Source organism: Notamacropus eugenii, chromosome 2, assembly GCF_028372415.1.
Source record: "Notamacropus eugenii isolate mMacEug1 chromosome 2, mMacEug1.pri_v2, whole genome shotgun sequence".
Lineage (NCBI taxonomy): Eukaryota > Metazoa > Chordata > Mammalia > Diprotodontia > Macropodidae > Notamacropus > Notamacropus eugenii.
In genome coordinates this window covers 235,177,563-235,194,483 of record NC_092873.1, presented here as the reverse complement: position 1 = coordinate 235,194,483, position 16,921 = coordinate 235,177,563, and the positions used below count along the sequence as shown (strand labels likewise).

Genomic DNA, 16,921 nt, shown 5'->3' with positions numbered 1-16,921 from the left:
TTCTGACTTCTGCTGCTCTAGAATTTGTTTAGAGTCATTTTTTACAGGATTTGTTGTGGGGTTTGGGGAGAGCTCTAGCAGGTCCCTGCTTCTACTCCACCATCTTGGCTCCACCCCCAACTGGTTTATCTTTCATCCAAAACTATGGTTCTGTAGAATCAGCAATCTTTACAACAATCAGGGAAGACATATGTTGCTGAAAATGTTAAGGCCCCAAGTCATCTGTAAATTATAGTGTTCCCCTATTACCTTCAGGATAAAATATCCAGTCCTCTATGTGGCATTTAAAGCTGACCCCTTCCTATCTTTCCAGTAATCTTTCATTTTACCCACCTTCAGACATTTTATAATACAGCTACACAGAAATGTTGCTCTTTCTCACAAACAAGAATTCATCTCCCATCTACACTGGTTGGCCCACCTGCTTGAAGCATCCTCCCTCCTTACCTCTCCCTATTGGTCCCTGTTCCTTCAAGACTCCACCAAAACCCACCTTCAGCAGGAGGCCATTCCTGATCCCCCAAATGCTAATGCCTTCTTCTCTGAGATTACTTTGGCCTCCTTGGCATCTATACCTGATAACAGGATGGCTACATCAAAGGGAATGAACAGCTCATTGTCCTTGGAAAGGGTTCTTATTGTCATTAAGCTTGCAGTCAGTAGATCAATTTTTTTAAAATGCATTTATTTAGTACATATTAATGTACCAGGCAGCAGAAATACAAATACAAAATGTGAAACTATTCCTGCTGTCAAGCTTGTATTCTACTGAGGAAGGCATCTTCTACTCTGTTTCATCTACTGTGTCTGTATGTATATATTTATACATATGCCATCTCATGTATACATATGCTGTCTCTCCCATTGGTATGTAAATTCCTTGAAGGCAGAGATGAATTTTTACCTTTTTCAGTATTCCCAGTGTTTAGCAGAGTGCCTGGAACATAGTAAGCACATTGCAAATGCTTCTTGACTGACTAATTGAAAGATTCCACTTCAGATTTTTTGCAAAGTGATATTTTTCATTGCTTTTTTGTATATTTTCTCTGCCTCAATCATAAATTGTTTCATGCTTAGAATACTGGGTATCACATTAGAAATCTTGGAGATTTCTTTTATCTTCCTCTCAAAAATGCCAGAGAAGCACGGCCTTTTCTATTTTCCTCGAGATAACATAGATTCCATTGGTTAAATGATAGGACTTATTCCCCTTACTGATAAGCTGTTACAAGATCTCAGCTTGGTAAAGGTCAAAACTCTTAATTCAGACCCAGACACAGCATAACTCATTTCCACAGGTTATTTGAAGCTTTTTCTCCTTCAGCTGCCTGAGCCTTACCACTTTGATGTCCAATGTTAAGATACCCCTGAGTGTACTGTACTGCCTCAAATCATGACCTCACTGACCCTGGTCCCGTGCAGTCTTCCTGTAAGACTGAGGTTGAGTTTTCTGATGTTCTCTCCCAGGCTGAATTACAAATTGTCGTAGGCTTTAACTTTGATCTTTACACCTAGTAGGATTCCCTGAGAGGTGGTTTTGTCAATGAGGACAGAGTCACAGAGGCCCAGATGATGTAAACTAGCAGTGATAGGAAGACCTCTCCCTCCATTTCTCATTTATAATTATAAGGCAAAATAGATACTGGACTTTGTAAATCCTCAAGGGCTCTTTGACACAGGACAAATCAGATACTTCCTTCTGGTTTTCCCCATCATCAGTAACCATTATGCTAGGGAGTGCCAACGCGTACTATTTCTTGCTATGGTTACAGCATAGCTTACCGAGAGGAGCAAGTCTTATGCCTGGCCAGCAGGCTGCTCGTCCTCCTGTGGAGCTCGCTAGTAAAAGAATAGGGCAGGAGAGCGGGTCAATGAAGCAACTCCGATTTATTCAAGCAAGCACTCTGATTATATAGTCTCTGCCAGCTAGCCCAGTGAACCATGGTAACACACCTAAACAAACCCGAAACTATAGAAATGAACGCAAGCTGGAACTATAGTGACAACAACAAACCAGGGGTGGGGCCGTCCCTTCCAGCGCCATCTTGTTCACCCTTCCCTGCTGCAGACTCAGTTTACCTGATGTCCGTCAGTGTGGCGTCCCAGATGGTGTGGCGGTCAGCGCCCCTTACAACTCCCCCTTTTAGTTTTAGACCTGATGACCTTCTCGAGTTTGTACATCTCTCAGATTGAACTGATTTTCAGTAAGCATCTTCATTGTATCTTTTACAGTTCTTAGGGCACATTTGAGACATGCTGGTATGAGACATATAACAATCAGGATAACAATACTTCCTGACAACAATGGACCTAGCCAATTAAACAATGAGGTGGAATGACCAAAAAGTTGCATCATGTCTGAAACAGAATTTTCAGGTATTAACTTTTTTGTCCCTTGAGTATTTATATCCAATGCCAATTTTTCCAACAGTTTCATTTCACTTGAAACATTGAAGAGTGTTAAACCATGTAACTGAGCTCTTATTTCTTCCCAATTAAATTCAGTATCATTGTACAATTTGTTCATTATACAAAAATGATGATATCTGTAATCACATCTTAAAGCCAATTGTGTTTCTATGGCCTGCAGTTCATCCCCTATTGCTATTACATCATTTCTTAACATTTGAATGGCCTGATAAAATTCATGATCCATCTTCAATTGTTCCCTAAATCCCACTGATACATTATTTGTACAAACACCAAGGATAGCCCTTCACCAGTCCTATAAAGTTGAAATGTCTACTAATGTCCAAAGGTCCAATACTGGTCCTCGGCCTGGCTCACTGCTAGAAGCAGTAAGATACAGCTGACTAATTTCATGGCTCAGGCGTTGTAGTTTCTTCTTCTTTCTCTGGCGGAATTCCTGTGATTTCTTCCTGGTGCTGTACGACCCGTAGTCTTTTCACTAGTACCCAAATCTCCTTGTCTCCTGTAAAGATACAAGCATAACCCTTGCCCCAAGTTATTATGGTATGTGGTCCAGGCCATTGCCCTTCCTGATCTCGCCACATGGCTGTCTGTCCCGAGGCTGGAGGTGTCCATTCCAATTTTTTCTTAAAATCATCTGGTGGTCTGCCTGATCTGACCATCTGTTTCATGGCAGGCATAAGACCGTGCTCATCGAATTTTAGGTAATTGATAGTGAAAAGTGCCAATTTTAATTGATCATGTGCTGTGGACCTGGGTCACGAAGCTCCCCCTTTTTGTTTTTGGACATATTGTTTTATGGTGCGGTTCACACGTTCTACTATGGCTTGTCCTGTGGGGTTATAGGGGATCCCAGTCACATGAGAGATTCCGAATTCTGAGAGAAATTTTTGGAATGCTGAAGCAGTGTATGCTGGGCCATTATCAGTCTTTAATAGTCATGGGACGCCATGGGCTGCAAAACATTGAAGCATATGACTACACACGTCCTTAACTGCCTCTCGGGTGCGTAGAGTAGCCATGATGAAACCGGAGAAAGTGTCTATAGACACATGGACATATTTAAGTCTCCCAAATGAAGCTGTGTGAGTCACATCCATTTGCCAGATATCATTAGGATGTGATCCCTTAGGATTGTACACTCTGCATGGCATCGGTGGCTGGAAAGGAATGCATGCTGTGCATGATTTTACAATCTTTCGGGCCTCTTTCTTAGTAAGTTTATATAAATGTCTTAATGATTTTGCTGATATATGAAACTTATTGTGAGCCTGCTGAGCTTCCTCAGTGGTTTCTAGGTATACACCTCCTGACACTACTCGATCCACAACCTCATTTCCTGCTGCTAGAGGCCCTGGTAGATTGGAGTGTGATCTTAGATGTAAAATGTGGAATGGGAACATACGTCCTCTTATGGTGTTTTGGACTTCCGCAAGCAACTGTCCAATTTCTAATTGGGTTGATATGCAGGCAGTCTCTAGGTCTGGTAAAAGTGTGGCTACATATCTACTGTCGGTAATGACATTGATAGGCTCATCAATTTCTAAAGCCTTCCAGACCGCAAATAGTTCGTTCTTTTGGGTGGATGAGAATGGAGTATCATATACCTGCAACCATTTATCTTGATATACATATGTGGCTGCTCTATTTAATTTTGTGGCATCAGTAAATACATTCTTTCCTATGACCGCAGTGTCATAGTGTTTCTCAGCCCATGTCCATGGTGTTTCCTGGTATATGCTTAGAGCCTTATTTATGTTCCCTGTTTTGAAGTTTTGATTAATAATAACTTGCCCTTCTGGGTATTCTGTACAGCATTTCTCTACTTGTTCTTTAGTGTCTCTACAGTAGATGGCATCAGGATCTCTTCCTATCAGTTTCCTCACTCTCTGAATTGCTTTGTAAACCACTTGTGCAACTAGTACACAGTAAGGGACACAAGACCTATTGTGTACCCTCTTCAAATGTATCCACTCTAATACCCCTTCCTCTTGGTGAAGGCATCCTGTGGGAAGTTCCACAATGAAAAGGATAGAGATATACATATTTTCTGTTGGTCTATATCTCCTGGTGCTAGCCTCTACGATTTTTGTTTGAATTTTGGAGATGCAATCCAACGCTTGAGGAGTCCATTGTTGTGGTGAATTTAAGTCAGGATCTCCTTTCAGCATGTCATACAATGGGTGTAATTCACCTATAGGTATTCCTAATTGTGGTCTGATCCACTGAAGCTCTCCTATCACCTTTTGCATATGATTGAGAGTCTTGATTTTAGACACATCTATTACAGGTGATTTAATATGGATTTGATGTTCTAATATGGTGTGTCCTAAGTAATGTATAGGCAGGTCTTTCTGTGTCTTATCAGATGCTATTTTTAAACCCTGTTTGAGGAATTCTCTCTCTGTCATTTGTAAAGTCATTTCTAAAATTTCCATGTTATCATGAGCTCCCAAGATATCATCCGTATAATGGAGTATCAACACCTGGGGAAATCTCTTCCTGACTGGGTGTAATGTCTTGTCTACATACCACTGACAAATTCTGGGACTGTTTTTCATTCCTTGGGGTGGTACCTTCCATAAGTAATGATGGTATGGCTTCTGTAGACTGACACTGGGTAAAGAGAATGGAAACCTTTTCCTATCCTCAGTATAAACAGGAATACTGTAAAAACAATCCTTGATGTCAATCACCCAAAGTTTATAACTGCTGGGAATTACCTTGGGTGATGGCGAACCTGGCTGCAAAGCACACATCAGCTACATGATGTCATTGATCTTTCTCAAATCAGTCAACATTCTGTATTTTCCAGATTTGTTTTTTATGACAAATACAGGAGAGTTCCAAGGACTAAAGGATTCTTCAATGTGTCCTAACTCTAACTGTTCTTGTATAAGGTCTTTCAGGGCCGTGAGACTTTCATATTTTAGGGTCCATTGATCCACCCAGATGGGCTCATCCGAGATCCATGGTAATTTTGGTGGTGGAATTCTCACGGCATCGTCATCAATGGACCCGTTCCAAAATTTGTTGTTAATCTTACCCCTAATTGTGTAAGCAGGTCTCTTCCCCATAGTATTATGGGAAGCCCTTCCAATACTTGTGGCCAAAATATTCCTGATCTGTCCTCAAAAGTCCACCGTAGTGGTCTGGCCACCTCCCTGGCCCATTGTGAGCCTCCTATGCCATATACATTGTCTTCCTCTCCTATAGGCCATTGAGACTCCCATTGTGAAAAAGGGAATATGCTTCTGTCTGCACCGGTGTCCACAAGGCCTGTTTTAGGTATTCCTTCTATATATATGGTAAGCATTGGTCTCTGATTGCCAATTTGTTGAGTCCAATATATTGTTTGTTCTGTGTTATGATCCATTTGTATCAATTGTGCTACCGGCTGCCCTCTATCCACCTCCACATCCACATTGTTAGAGTTGCACATCAGGGTCTTGTGTAAGGTACCAATCGGTGGTTGCTGTGCTACGGCCTGTAAGCCTGTGTAAGCATTTGCTGGTGCAGAAATGAAAATCTCTTGCTTTGTGTTGATGTATATTTCCTCTGTTGGTAACCACACTGTTGTGCATGGAGGTGTCAGGAAATTCCCTAGGCTTCTGATTAATTTTGACTGTATGACCCCGACTAGAATGTCCAGTACCTCTTCCTGAATTCTGAAGTGGCCTGTGGGATCGTCTCTGCGTCCTCCCGGTAGCCCCTCTTTTTCTCCTGGGCTGGAGGGATGCCCGTCTGCATGTTTAAATATTGAGCACTACCCTTGAGAGGGGACAATGACCTACACTCTGAAGCACAATGCCCTGTTTTCTTACATTTTGGACAGGGTGTGGTTGGCTTACTCTTAAATGGTGTTCTCTTCCCTTGGTTCTCAAGTCCTTTTCTTCCCTCTGCATTGTTTCTACACTCCCTCTGGTAATGTCCTATTTTTCCACACTTAAAGCATCTCACTCTTGCTCCAGCTCCCTGATAATTTCTCAGCGCCCCTGCGAAGATGGACGCCTGTACTCTTGCTAGGTATGTCTGAGATCCTACCTCCTCACACCTATTTAACATGTCTTCAATGGAACAGTTCTTGGGTAATCCTAGCAGAGCCTTCCTACAATCTGCATTAGCTCCTGATCAAAGGATGTCCTTTATCACTACAGCAGTACCTTCCACTTCACCCATAGTCCTGGTGACAACCTCAGTTACTCGGGCACAGAAATCAGTGAAGGGTTCTGCATTTCCTTGCTTCAGTGATTGCAGAGATACCTTCTTAGGACCCTTCTCAGGAATCAGCATAAAGGCCTGCTCCACCCCTTGGGCTAGCCTCTCATACAGCTCTAGATCATATCCTATTTGCTTAATGTCTACACCATACTCTCCTGACCCAAAATAACATATCATAATACCGTTGGGCATCTGTAGCGTTGCCAGCATTACCTGATGTTGCTATGGCTCTTAATTTTTCTGCCAAAAGCTGAAGAAAGCAAACATATTGTCTGGGAGTCAAGATGGCTCTCATGGTTAATTTCCAGTCATTTGGGGTTAACACATAATTAGCCAATTCTTTTAATCTTATGAGGACATAAGGAGCATTTATCCCATAATTTGTAACCGCCTTTTACAATTCTTCTATCTGTAAGGCTGGTATGGGCCCGTGAGTCCTCGTCACGGAGCCGTCCTCTGCTTTATCCTCCAATACAGGGAACGCACTTATTCATTCCCTGCCAATCTCCCTGAAGCTAGTGTAATCACCATCCTCTCTCAGCTTTTCTAGAGTCTGCTGTAATGCTGATTTTTTGAAAATTATTTGTACTTCTCTCACCTTGTCGCTAGGTGGCAGAATTGTTCCTCTTCTCTCACTCTCTGTGCTTCCTCCCTTCTCACCATCAGTGAACTCCTTTTTCCAGCTAACCCTCCTTTTAGTTTTCAGCAAGCCCTTTAATTTTTCAGTTAACTCTTGCATGTCCTCTCTCAGTTCCCGAACTGTCTCTCTCTCTCGCCATAACTCTTGTTCCAACTCTAAGTCTGGACATATGGATGCTGGCTGCCTTTCTGGGCTGCTGTCCCTTGTACTACTCCTTGACTCAGAGGGGGTCGTCTCTGAGGATGTGGTAAATGTTCTCATTTGCACTGCCTTGCCACCGTCGTCCTCTATGAACACATGCTTCAGCATGTCATAAAGGAAGAAAGTGTGAGGATCCAATTTATTTGGGTTTTCGAGTTCAAAAGCTGTTAACTGCTCTCCAACAATGACCCAAGAGTCTAAACTCATAGGAGGTCGTTCTGACACCCAAGGACAGATTTCACAAATGGTATCTATGAACTTCCTTATATTTCTCAAACTTACTGTAGTTCCATGTTTCCTGATCTTTTTGTAAGTTATTGCTGTGTATTGACCCTGACTCAACTTTTGTGAGCTTTGCCCCATTTCAGTCTTACTCACGGTTACACCTCTTCCCACCGAGCTGAATTGCGCGTGTCTTCTCCTGCGTCCACTTCTCGGATCCGCTTGCTGGAGGACTCGGTGAGGCAGACAGGCTACTGTCTCCCGTCGCGCTCAGGCATCGGCCTTTGACCCTGTCCTGATAGCTCCTGTAGACTGTCTAGGCTTCTGGAGAGCCTGACTCACTCGGGGGGGACTGAGGGACCTGATTGCCTCAGCTGAGATTCCTGAGGGACCTAATTTCCCTTGGCTGAGCTTCCTGCTCCTTCCCCCCTGCTTGTGGCTCCATGTTGGTGGGCGCCAAGTTGCTATGGTTACAGCATAGCTTACTGAGAGGAGCAAGTCTTATGCCTGGCCAGCAGGCTCCTTGTCCTCCTGTGGAGCTGGCGAGTAAGAGAATGAGGCGGGAGAGCGGGTCAGAGAAGGAACTCTGATTTATTCAAGCAAGCACTCTGATTATATAGTCTCTGCCAGCTAGCCCAGTGAATCATGGTGACACACCTAAACAAACCCGAAACTATAGAAATGAATACAAGCTGGAACTATAGTGACAACAACAAACCCGGGGTGGGGCCGTCCCTTCCAGCGCCATCTTCTTCACCATTCCCTGCTCCGGACTCAGTTTACCTGATGTCCGTCAGTGTGGCGTCCCAGATGGTGTGGCAGTCAGCGCCCCTTACATTTCTAACCTACCATTGTTCTTTAATCATTTTATAATCCTTTCACCTGAGGTCTTCAGGGGTCAGTCTTGAACTTCCATCATAGAAAACCAAGATAGTTGCTGTCCTCACCAAAATTCTTGGGACTTTCAGGAGGGAAGAAAGTGTAGTGACTGACTCCTTCTAATTAGATACTTTCACTCTCCAGCTTCTATGGTTCTCTCCTTTCACTTTCTTTTTCCCTTCCCTACTCTTATTCCATCTTTCACCCCCCACCCCCCAACAATGCCTTCAACTGCCTCAATGTTAGACTGGCAGTGATCATAAGACTTCAGAGAAATTCTAAAAACCATTCCATCAGACAAAGGTTAGGGATCCCATACATTAGTCTATAAACCACTTAGATCAGGATCCTTAACTTTTTTTTGTATCATGGTCTGGTTTGGCAGTCTGGTGAAACCTATGAACCCTTCTCTGAAAAATATTTATAAACTCAGAAAATAGAATGCATAGGATTACAAAAGAAACTTAAAGTTAGTGAAAATAAAGATGTACTTTTTCCTTCCTCCAACTTCATGGACACCCTAAAATCTATGTACAGATCCCTTGGGATCTATGGACCCCAGGTGGGGAACTCATGACTTTGTTACCCTCATGATGGTCATTTTCTTTGCAGCTTCTTCATGTCCTGTCCCTGTATCGCCAAGGCAACATTCACAGCACTGGTGGTGACTATGAATATGCAGGGGTAGTTCTCAATCACCAAGTATAAAAGACTCTCTATATAGAAGGCAGAAGGAAAACATTTATTTAGACACCAGAAAGCCAAATGTGTCATGGTGACCAAGAAGTTAATAAACATGATCAATGCAGGGAGCAAAGCCATTCCAAGCCTCCCTCCACCTTGGTCAGGGCCTTCTCACAAGCAAAGGCTCAGGAGACTGAGCCTTACTGTGCACCTGCCTGTATCCTCTCCTCTCTGCCCTGACTGTGCTCACCCACTTCCTCCTAGTTCTGCTCAGCCCTTCCTGTTCTGCATGTTCTTCAAGCTCCTCCAACCACGTTACTTAGGGTTCCAGGTGATTTAATAGGTCTATTAATAAATAGGAAAGATTTTCCAATTCAAATTACCATTACGGTCCCCCTTTACAAATCTTGTTTATATGTTTCTGAAAACCCTCCATAGAGAATGGACTCAACATGCTAGAGGCCTTCCTTGGGTGCTTTGATATTTTAATATATTGAGGAAGCCTACACTGCAATCAAGTTGTCCCCCAAGTATCCCTTTCTTTCCCTTCATGCCCTGACTACCTTTTATAGATAATTACTTTACCCGATGAAGTCACTTATGCCGTTTTATATGTAAATCATAAGTTATAAAACATAGGATCATGGATTTAGAGCTTGAAGAGATCTCTGATCATTTAATTCAACATTTTGCTGATGAGTAAACTGAAGCCTGAAATTTAAGGGATACAGATGAGATTTAACCCAGTTTTCTATTTCTATGTCTGGTGATCTTTAAAAAGAAAACTACATCATACCATTTCTCAATACAATGTTTATTTATATGTATGAATATAATATATAATATGTGCATGGCTATGTATGAATACATGTAATTTTAATAACATGGCTAACATTACTGCGCTAATAATTTAATATTGGACTTTGAGGAGTTATACAATTTGAAAGATAACTTTGCTTTTATAATTCGGTGAGTTTTGTAAACAAAAATTTTTTTTTAAATTGATGTCTAGGAAGTATTCTAAGGGTTTGCCAAAATCTTATCATATCTTCTTGTCTTTTTTGGTAATTTGATGAAGAATGATAAGGTGTTTTTTGCAAAGAATTTTGACAGTCTGGGATTGATGGGAAATCATTTTAGGTATTGAACCAAACTGAGAACCATTACAAGTTGCTCCAATATGTGATCAGGAAGAGCTCATTTTACAAACACATTTCCCTTTCTATCTCTCTCACTGACAATCACATCAGTCACTTTTTTTTTGACCCATAGTCTAGAAATGTTGAGCTTTTTTAGAAGCAGTGCAGAGAGAAAAGGAATATTATTTTCCTTTCTTTTCTAGGAATGAGGAAATTGAGGGATGTAGGGGTCTAAAATAGGATCATAGGCTTTTAATCTGGAAAAGTGTCATTAATTGTATAGATAGAATAAATGGGGCCCTGAGAGACATGACTTGTTCAAGGTCACCTAGGCAGTAGTTATCCCTTCCACATTGCAACTTTCCCCATCACAGTTTCGATATATGGTAGGTCAGCATAAGAAATTAAATGGGAATTTTTAGGGGAAGTTTTGCAAAAGTTGCTGACAAGAAAGCCAACAGATAAGCCAGAAAAAGCTTAGAAACTCAGAATTGCTTAAAATATATGCATAGTATTATAGAATACCAACTGCAATTTTACAATAAGGTATTGTCAACTCCCCATAAATCAGATTTCTTTTTAGTACAAAGGAAGCACCAAAAAGTTTTACACAGAGTTTCCAGATCCTGGTAGTGTCATACCAGTAACCCCCTACATTGTGGACAGAATAACTGTAGTTCAGTAAGGATTCAAACCCAGGTCTTTTGACTCTAAACCCAGTGTGCTTTCATTATTATAATTTTCTCAGGCTAACGAGTTGCATTTAAGGTAGTGCATTCAAATCAATGAGATTTCTTTACTTTTTCCAGGATATTTCCAATATTGCTAATAAATTATTTCTAGGAACTCTGTAGATATACATACATACAATAATCCAAGGTTCCTTATAATTTCTTTTGGACATCTAGCTTGGAGATTCTCACCTATCCTAAGAAATTAAAATTTCATGGCTCTTCTGAAGTGCTATTTGTGTGCTTACTTTATTCCCCATCTCCTAAATCAGGGTCTTGTAAGTACTCATCTTTTATAATGTTAATGACATTTATGTTAATGAAGATCTTCCCACCCATTAATAGGTCTCAGGTGGAACCCACTGCGGGAAGATTGATTAGGGGAGGCTTGTTTGTGTAGCAACTGTTTTGTTAAGTGTTAATTGTTACTGAGGTACTGGGTCCCTTAGGGCTCTGAAAAAAATATATATGCTCTAAAGTGAGGTTTTGCTTTGGGGGCTTAGAAGAAGGTTCATGTGCCAGATGAGACTCTGGGTAACCACCCCTCCCCTTTTGAAAACCCAGATGGTGGTGCTTCATATACATAAATAGTCCGATAGTTGCATCTTGCGGTTGATCTATAATGTATGCATGGCTTATGATCAGACAGTTAGAAGCCCAGTCTGTTGGTTTTTTATTTCTCTGCTTATATTTTCCCTTCTGGTGACTATAATTAAGTAGCTTGGTGAACCCTCAAAAGTTGCTTTCCTTTTAGAAAAGCAGATCGAAGAACCTGTGCAGCAGGCCAGGGCATGCCAGGGTGTCTGCTGTTACATTTTTGTAGCTCCCTCACTACCTAGTTTAATGTTTTGCCATGGCAGGGACTCATAGATATTTGTGGAACGCATATCACAGATCAGTTAAAGAACCTTGAGATGTTTAGCCTAGAGAAGAAAAGATTTGTGAATGATATGATAATTCTCTCTGAACATCTGAAGGTCTGTCATGAGTCAGAGACTAGAATTGTGTTGCTCAACCCCAGAAGACACAGCTAGAAGTAATTGGTTAAGTTACAAAGAGGCAAATTTAGACTGTATGTTGAGACATGATCGCAAAGCACTTGCACTAGTTAAAGGTGTTTATATAGACTTCCCATTAACTTCTTCAAGGGAAGAATCTATCTTTCACCTTTCTTTACATCCTTAGGGCTTAAAATAAGTGCATGGCACATAGTAGGTGCTTAATAAATATTTATTGACTGAACTCTATCTTTCACCTTTCGTTACATCCTTAGGGCTTAAAATAAGCGCATGGCACATAGTAGGTGCTTAATAAATATTTATTGAATGAACAATTTTCTGACTACCGCCTCACCTGAAGCATTCAAACAAAGGTTACAAGACTACTTGTCAGGTATGTCACGGAGGTCATTTTTTTTCAGGTAAGTGTTGGACTAGAAGGCCTCTGAGGTCCCTTTAAAGTGGGATTCTATGATCTAGTTCCTTTCTAGATCTATGTCCTATAAAGAGCTTATAATATTCTAGAGGTTGACAAACCATGCTTGGAATATTCTCCCTTGTCTTCCCTAACTTCCTTCAAGTCACAGATAAAATTCCACCTCTGTAAACATCTGTACTAATGTCTTCTCTTAATTCTAGAGCCTTCCATTTGTTGATTATCTCCAATTGATCCTATATATAGTTGTTAGTGTATTTGTTTGCATGGTTTCTCCCCCACTAGACTGAGAGTTCCTTGAGAAGAGGGGACTGTCTTTTGCCTTTCTTTGTATCCACAGTGCTCAGCACGGTCCCTGACACATAGCAGGTTCTTAAAAAAAGTTTATTGATTATTGACCACTAGAAATTGAGGATAGACAGAAACAAAGATGGAGCTAATTATCTGGTGACAAGGGGAGGAATAAGGGTTAGTGAACTGAAAAATCTGTGCTTTTGTTAAGAGTTGGTTTCTTTTGAAGGACTGACAGGATGAATCCATTTGGCAGCAGGGCAGTGGCTGGTTCAACGTTAAAGGGTTTTCTGATTTGGGAGATAATAGTTTAGTAGGAGCAATCAGAGGAAACCATGAATTATTTGATGGATTACGGTCAGTTCACCACCACCCACTTCATGAGATTATAGGACATGTTACGATGGAGCAACTTTCATGGAGTGAGACACTTATACTTGGTGTTTCTAACATCGTGTGGTCATCTCTTAATCACAGTATGAACTTCTCAATAGATCTGTTATATGATGTAGGATGTGTAAGATTCACATAGACTCTAGAAGATATTGACATCAAACTGATGTCTTGAATGGAATTTTTTTATTTTAGGTAAAGATAGAAAGTTGATTGAGAGTTCTCTCTGTCAATGTGTTAGAATGTTTCTTTTGAAACTTTAACTCTTCACTATGCTATAGGCAGTGATGTTCTTCTTCTGTGCCCAAGCACTAAGATAGAATAAGGACACTGTGGCCTTCATGAAAATTAGAGTTAATTCAAGGGTTAAGAAAAGCTGTAACTGTTTGACTGCTTGTCCACATTTTGCTGTTATGTGACATGACTTTCCTTTCTACCTGCCACACATGGATCCTTAAGTCATTGTAAAGGCAAAACACAGAGGTGATGAAAAAGATTTTTCAACTTGAGCTAAAGCCAGGTTCCTCATTTTGGAAGTCAGAAACAACATCTTAAAAGTATATCCCAACTTATAGTCTGAGGCCGAGAGATCACAGTTGGACTCTTCTAGCTAGCAGGGGATATAAGGCTTGGAGCATAATTATTTCATTAGTCTCTTTGTGGCAGCTTGTGTGGGATGGTCAGGCAGGGGGCTAGGTAGTTATGGGGCAGCTGTCAAGTTCTGATATAAGAAAGATATCCAGGAGTCAAGAGATCAAGATACTGCAGGGGTCAGGGAATCACTGGTTCACTGGTACCATAGAATAGCCTTCCAGGGGTGGAACCAGGAAGTCAGAAACTTGCCTTGGCCCAGAGCAAACCAAAGGCTGAAAGTCAAGAAGTTACCAAAAACAAAAAACAAAAAAGGAGGAACTAGGTCTCAGGGAGTAAGTCAAAGACTGGGAGTTTAAAAAGTTACATGATTCAAAGGTTTTATTTAGAATGCTTAAATAAGTCTAATATTACGTGTCCTCTGCTCTTTCCTACCTGCTTTATAAGTAGTAAGAGATCTTAATCAATAAACAAGTATTGTTAGGTTTCTATGATGTGCCAGGCACTGTGGTACCTGCTGTGGATGCAAATACAAAAAAATGAAAGTCCCTGCTCACAATGAGACTTCTGACTTAAAGGGGGGGGAAGGGGGTGATAAGAAGTATATACAAAATAAACAGAATAGGTGTCAGTAAATCCAGATACATATGTACATTAATAGTAACAAATATGTTGATCTGAAAACTTGGTTAGAGAGAAAAGGCAACAGGCTAAACGCATACATTTTAGGATTTAATTAATTAATCAATTCCCCATCAAGCTAACAGTTACATAGCGCTATGGAGCCAGGATCAGAACTGGCTGACTCAGTACAGAAACTGACTGTCTTAAGTACATTTTACCATGAGGAAGGAGTTCTCTTAGATAAACACATTGGAAACAAAGTGGCATCGGTTGGGTTTTATGATCCCAAGCCATGGGCATCTTCTTTCCATAGCATGTCTCTGTGATTTAAGATAAGGAAAAAGTCCCATCACCCAGGTAACAGACATCCTGTCCTAAACAGGCCTTTGAAGTTGTTTAACTTAACAGAGTTTGACAAAGCTGAAGTCACACCCCAAGGTATTTGTGCTTTTCTCTTAACACTAGGATGGTAGAAGGAGGGTCTGATAAGGAAGTCCCATTTGCCCACCAAAAGGCATCCTCTCAACAAAGGAGACTATTAGGTCCAGGCTCTTCTTAATTCAAACTTTGGCCCTTATTAAAGTCTAAAATTTATATTAAATATTATCAATTAAAAGGCTTTATATATGTGTATACGTATGTATAATGTAAAGTAGTTTAAGAGAGAAAATACTAACAACTGGGAGAATCAGAAAACGCTTTATATAGAACGGCAGAAATCATATAACAAACCTAACCGTAATATACAAGAAAATGATCTGCTACATTCTGCGACTGAATTCCATAGTTCTTTCTCTGGATGTGGAAGACATTTTGCCTTAAAAGACCAGTGAGAATAAAGTGCTTGCATTGCAATGAAGCCAGGAAGACTATCTTCTTGAGTTCAAATTTGGCCTCACTTACTGGCTATGTGACCCTGGGCAAGTCATTTAATCCTGTTTGCCTCAATTTCCTCATCTGTAAAATGAGTTGGAGAAGGAAATAGCAAACCATTCCAGTATCTTTGCCAAGGACACCCCAAATGGGGTCATGGAGAGTCAGACACGAGTGAACAACAATGAAACAATAAAGGGCAAGTGTCGCTCCAATTTTACAGATGAAGAAAGTGAGACCTGGAAATAACTTGCCCATACTGACAGGGCAGGTAAGTATGAGAGTAAAGGTTTTATACTGGAGTCAGATTGTATTAAATTTTCAGTGTAAGTATTTATACCTCAGGAATTGGCAAAAGCTCCAGATCAGGGCTTGATTTGTTTTGTTTATTATCTAGACTTAATAAAGTAATGGAGAAAATGTTCATAATGAAGATGAAACTGTGCATCCTACTTCCATACGCTTTACCAGAGAGCTGGTTGTTAAACACGTAACAGCACATTCCAGCTTCTTTGACAGGTTCAATGTCCAGAGGAGAATTATTCTACCTACTGTACTTCCTCTCACTTTCTGAGTGTCTCCTTTTTCTTCTCACAGTTCTTCTGGGACAGTCTCAGACATTTTCCCAAAGTTATTCACTTTTTTTTGACGGAGGCCAAGAATTTTTTCTCTCCTGGGAATTCCCAGGAGTCAGAAAACCAACATGAAAAAACCAGAATTGTCTTAACACTCCTAGGGACATCTCGTGCCCTTAAAATAATCCATGGCAATAGACCTTCCAGGGAGGAAGACAATTACATATGGACAGGAATAAAAAGAAGTATTCAGTACCCTGAAATGCCCTGCATGCCACTGCCATCCAACTGCTGTCCAGCAGTGAAGGACAGAGTACAGGATTGTGTGAGTGGGGTGGGTCTGGAAATCCCTCAATACTATAGAAAAAGGAAAATGCTAAATACCACAGATGACAATCATGCGACCCCCTTTCCTCTTCCACCAGAACCATGTCATTTGGTTTCTCATCTTTCTTGGCAAGTGGTTTTTTTATTCTCCTTCCTTCCTTGCTTCCTTCCTTCCTTCCTTCCTTGCTTCCTTCCTTCCTTCCTCCCTTCCTCCCTTCCTTCCTCCCTTCCTTCCTCCCTTCCTCCCTTCTCCCTCCCACCCTCCTTCCACCTCCTCCTCCTCCTCCTCCTCCTTCTTCCTCTTCTTCCTCTTCTTCTTCTTCTCCTTCTTCTTCTTCTTCTCCTTCTTCTTCTTCTTCTTCTTCTTCTTCTTCTTCTTCTTCTTCTTCTTCTTCTTCTTCTTCTTCTTCTTCTTCTTCTTCTTCTTCTCTCTGCCCACCTTTCTCTCTCTCTCCTCTCCACCACTCCCTTCTTCTCCCTTTTTCCCTCGCTTACAATACTTAGTAATTGTGCTCTGGTCAATTAAAGATCCTTTAGGGGATAAAACCTAGAAGCCAAGGGAAACATTTAAATATGAAAAACAAACAGGTATATGGGAGATGCACATGAACTTTTCAGTCAACAAGTCAACAAAGATTGGTTAAGCACTTGTACTGTACTCAGTGC

The 16,921-nt window shown here is 41.0% G+C and overlaps 1 long non-coding RNA gene across 1 annotated transcript; it reads right to left on the bottom strand.

Moving 5' to 3' along the window:
- Positions 1-1,868: 1,868 nt before the first annotated feature.
- Positions 1,869-15,128, bottom strand: LOC140526988 (uncharacterized). Its single transcript, XR_011974634.1, has 2 exons — positions 7,871-15,128; positions 1,869-2,932 (listed from the first exon to the last, which is right to left on the bottom strand). It is a non-coding gene; the product is annotated as an uncharacterized lncRNA (long non-coding RNA).
- Between the last annotated feature and the right edge of the window lie 1,793 nt (positions 15,129-16,921).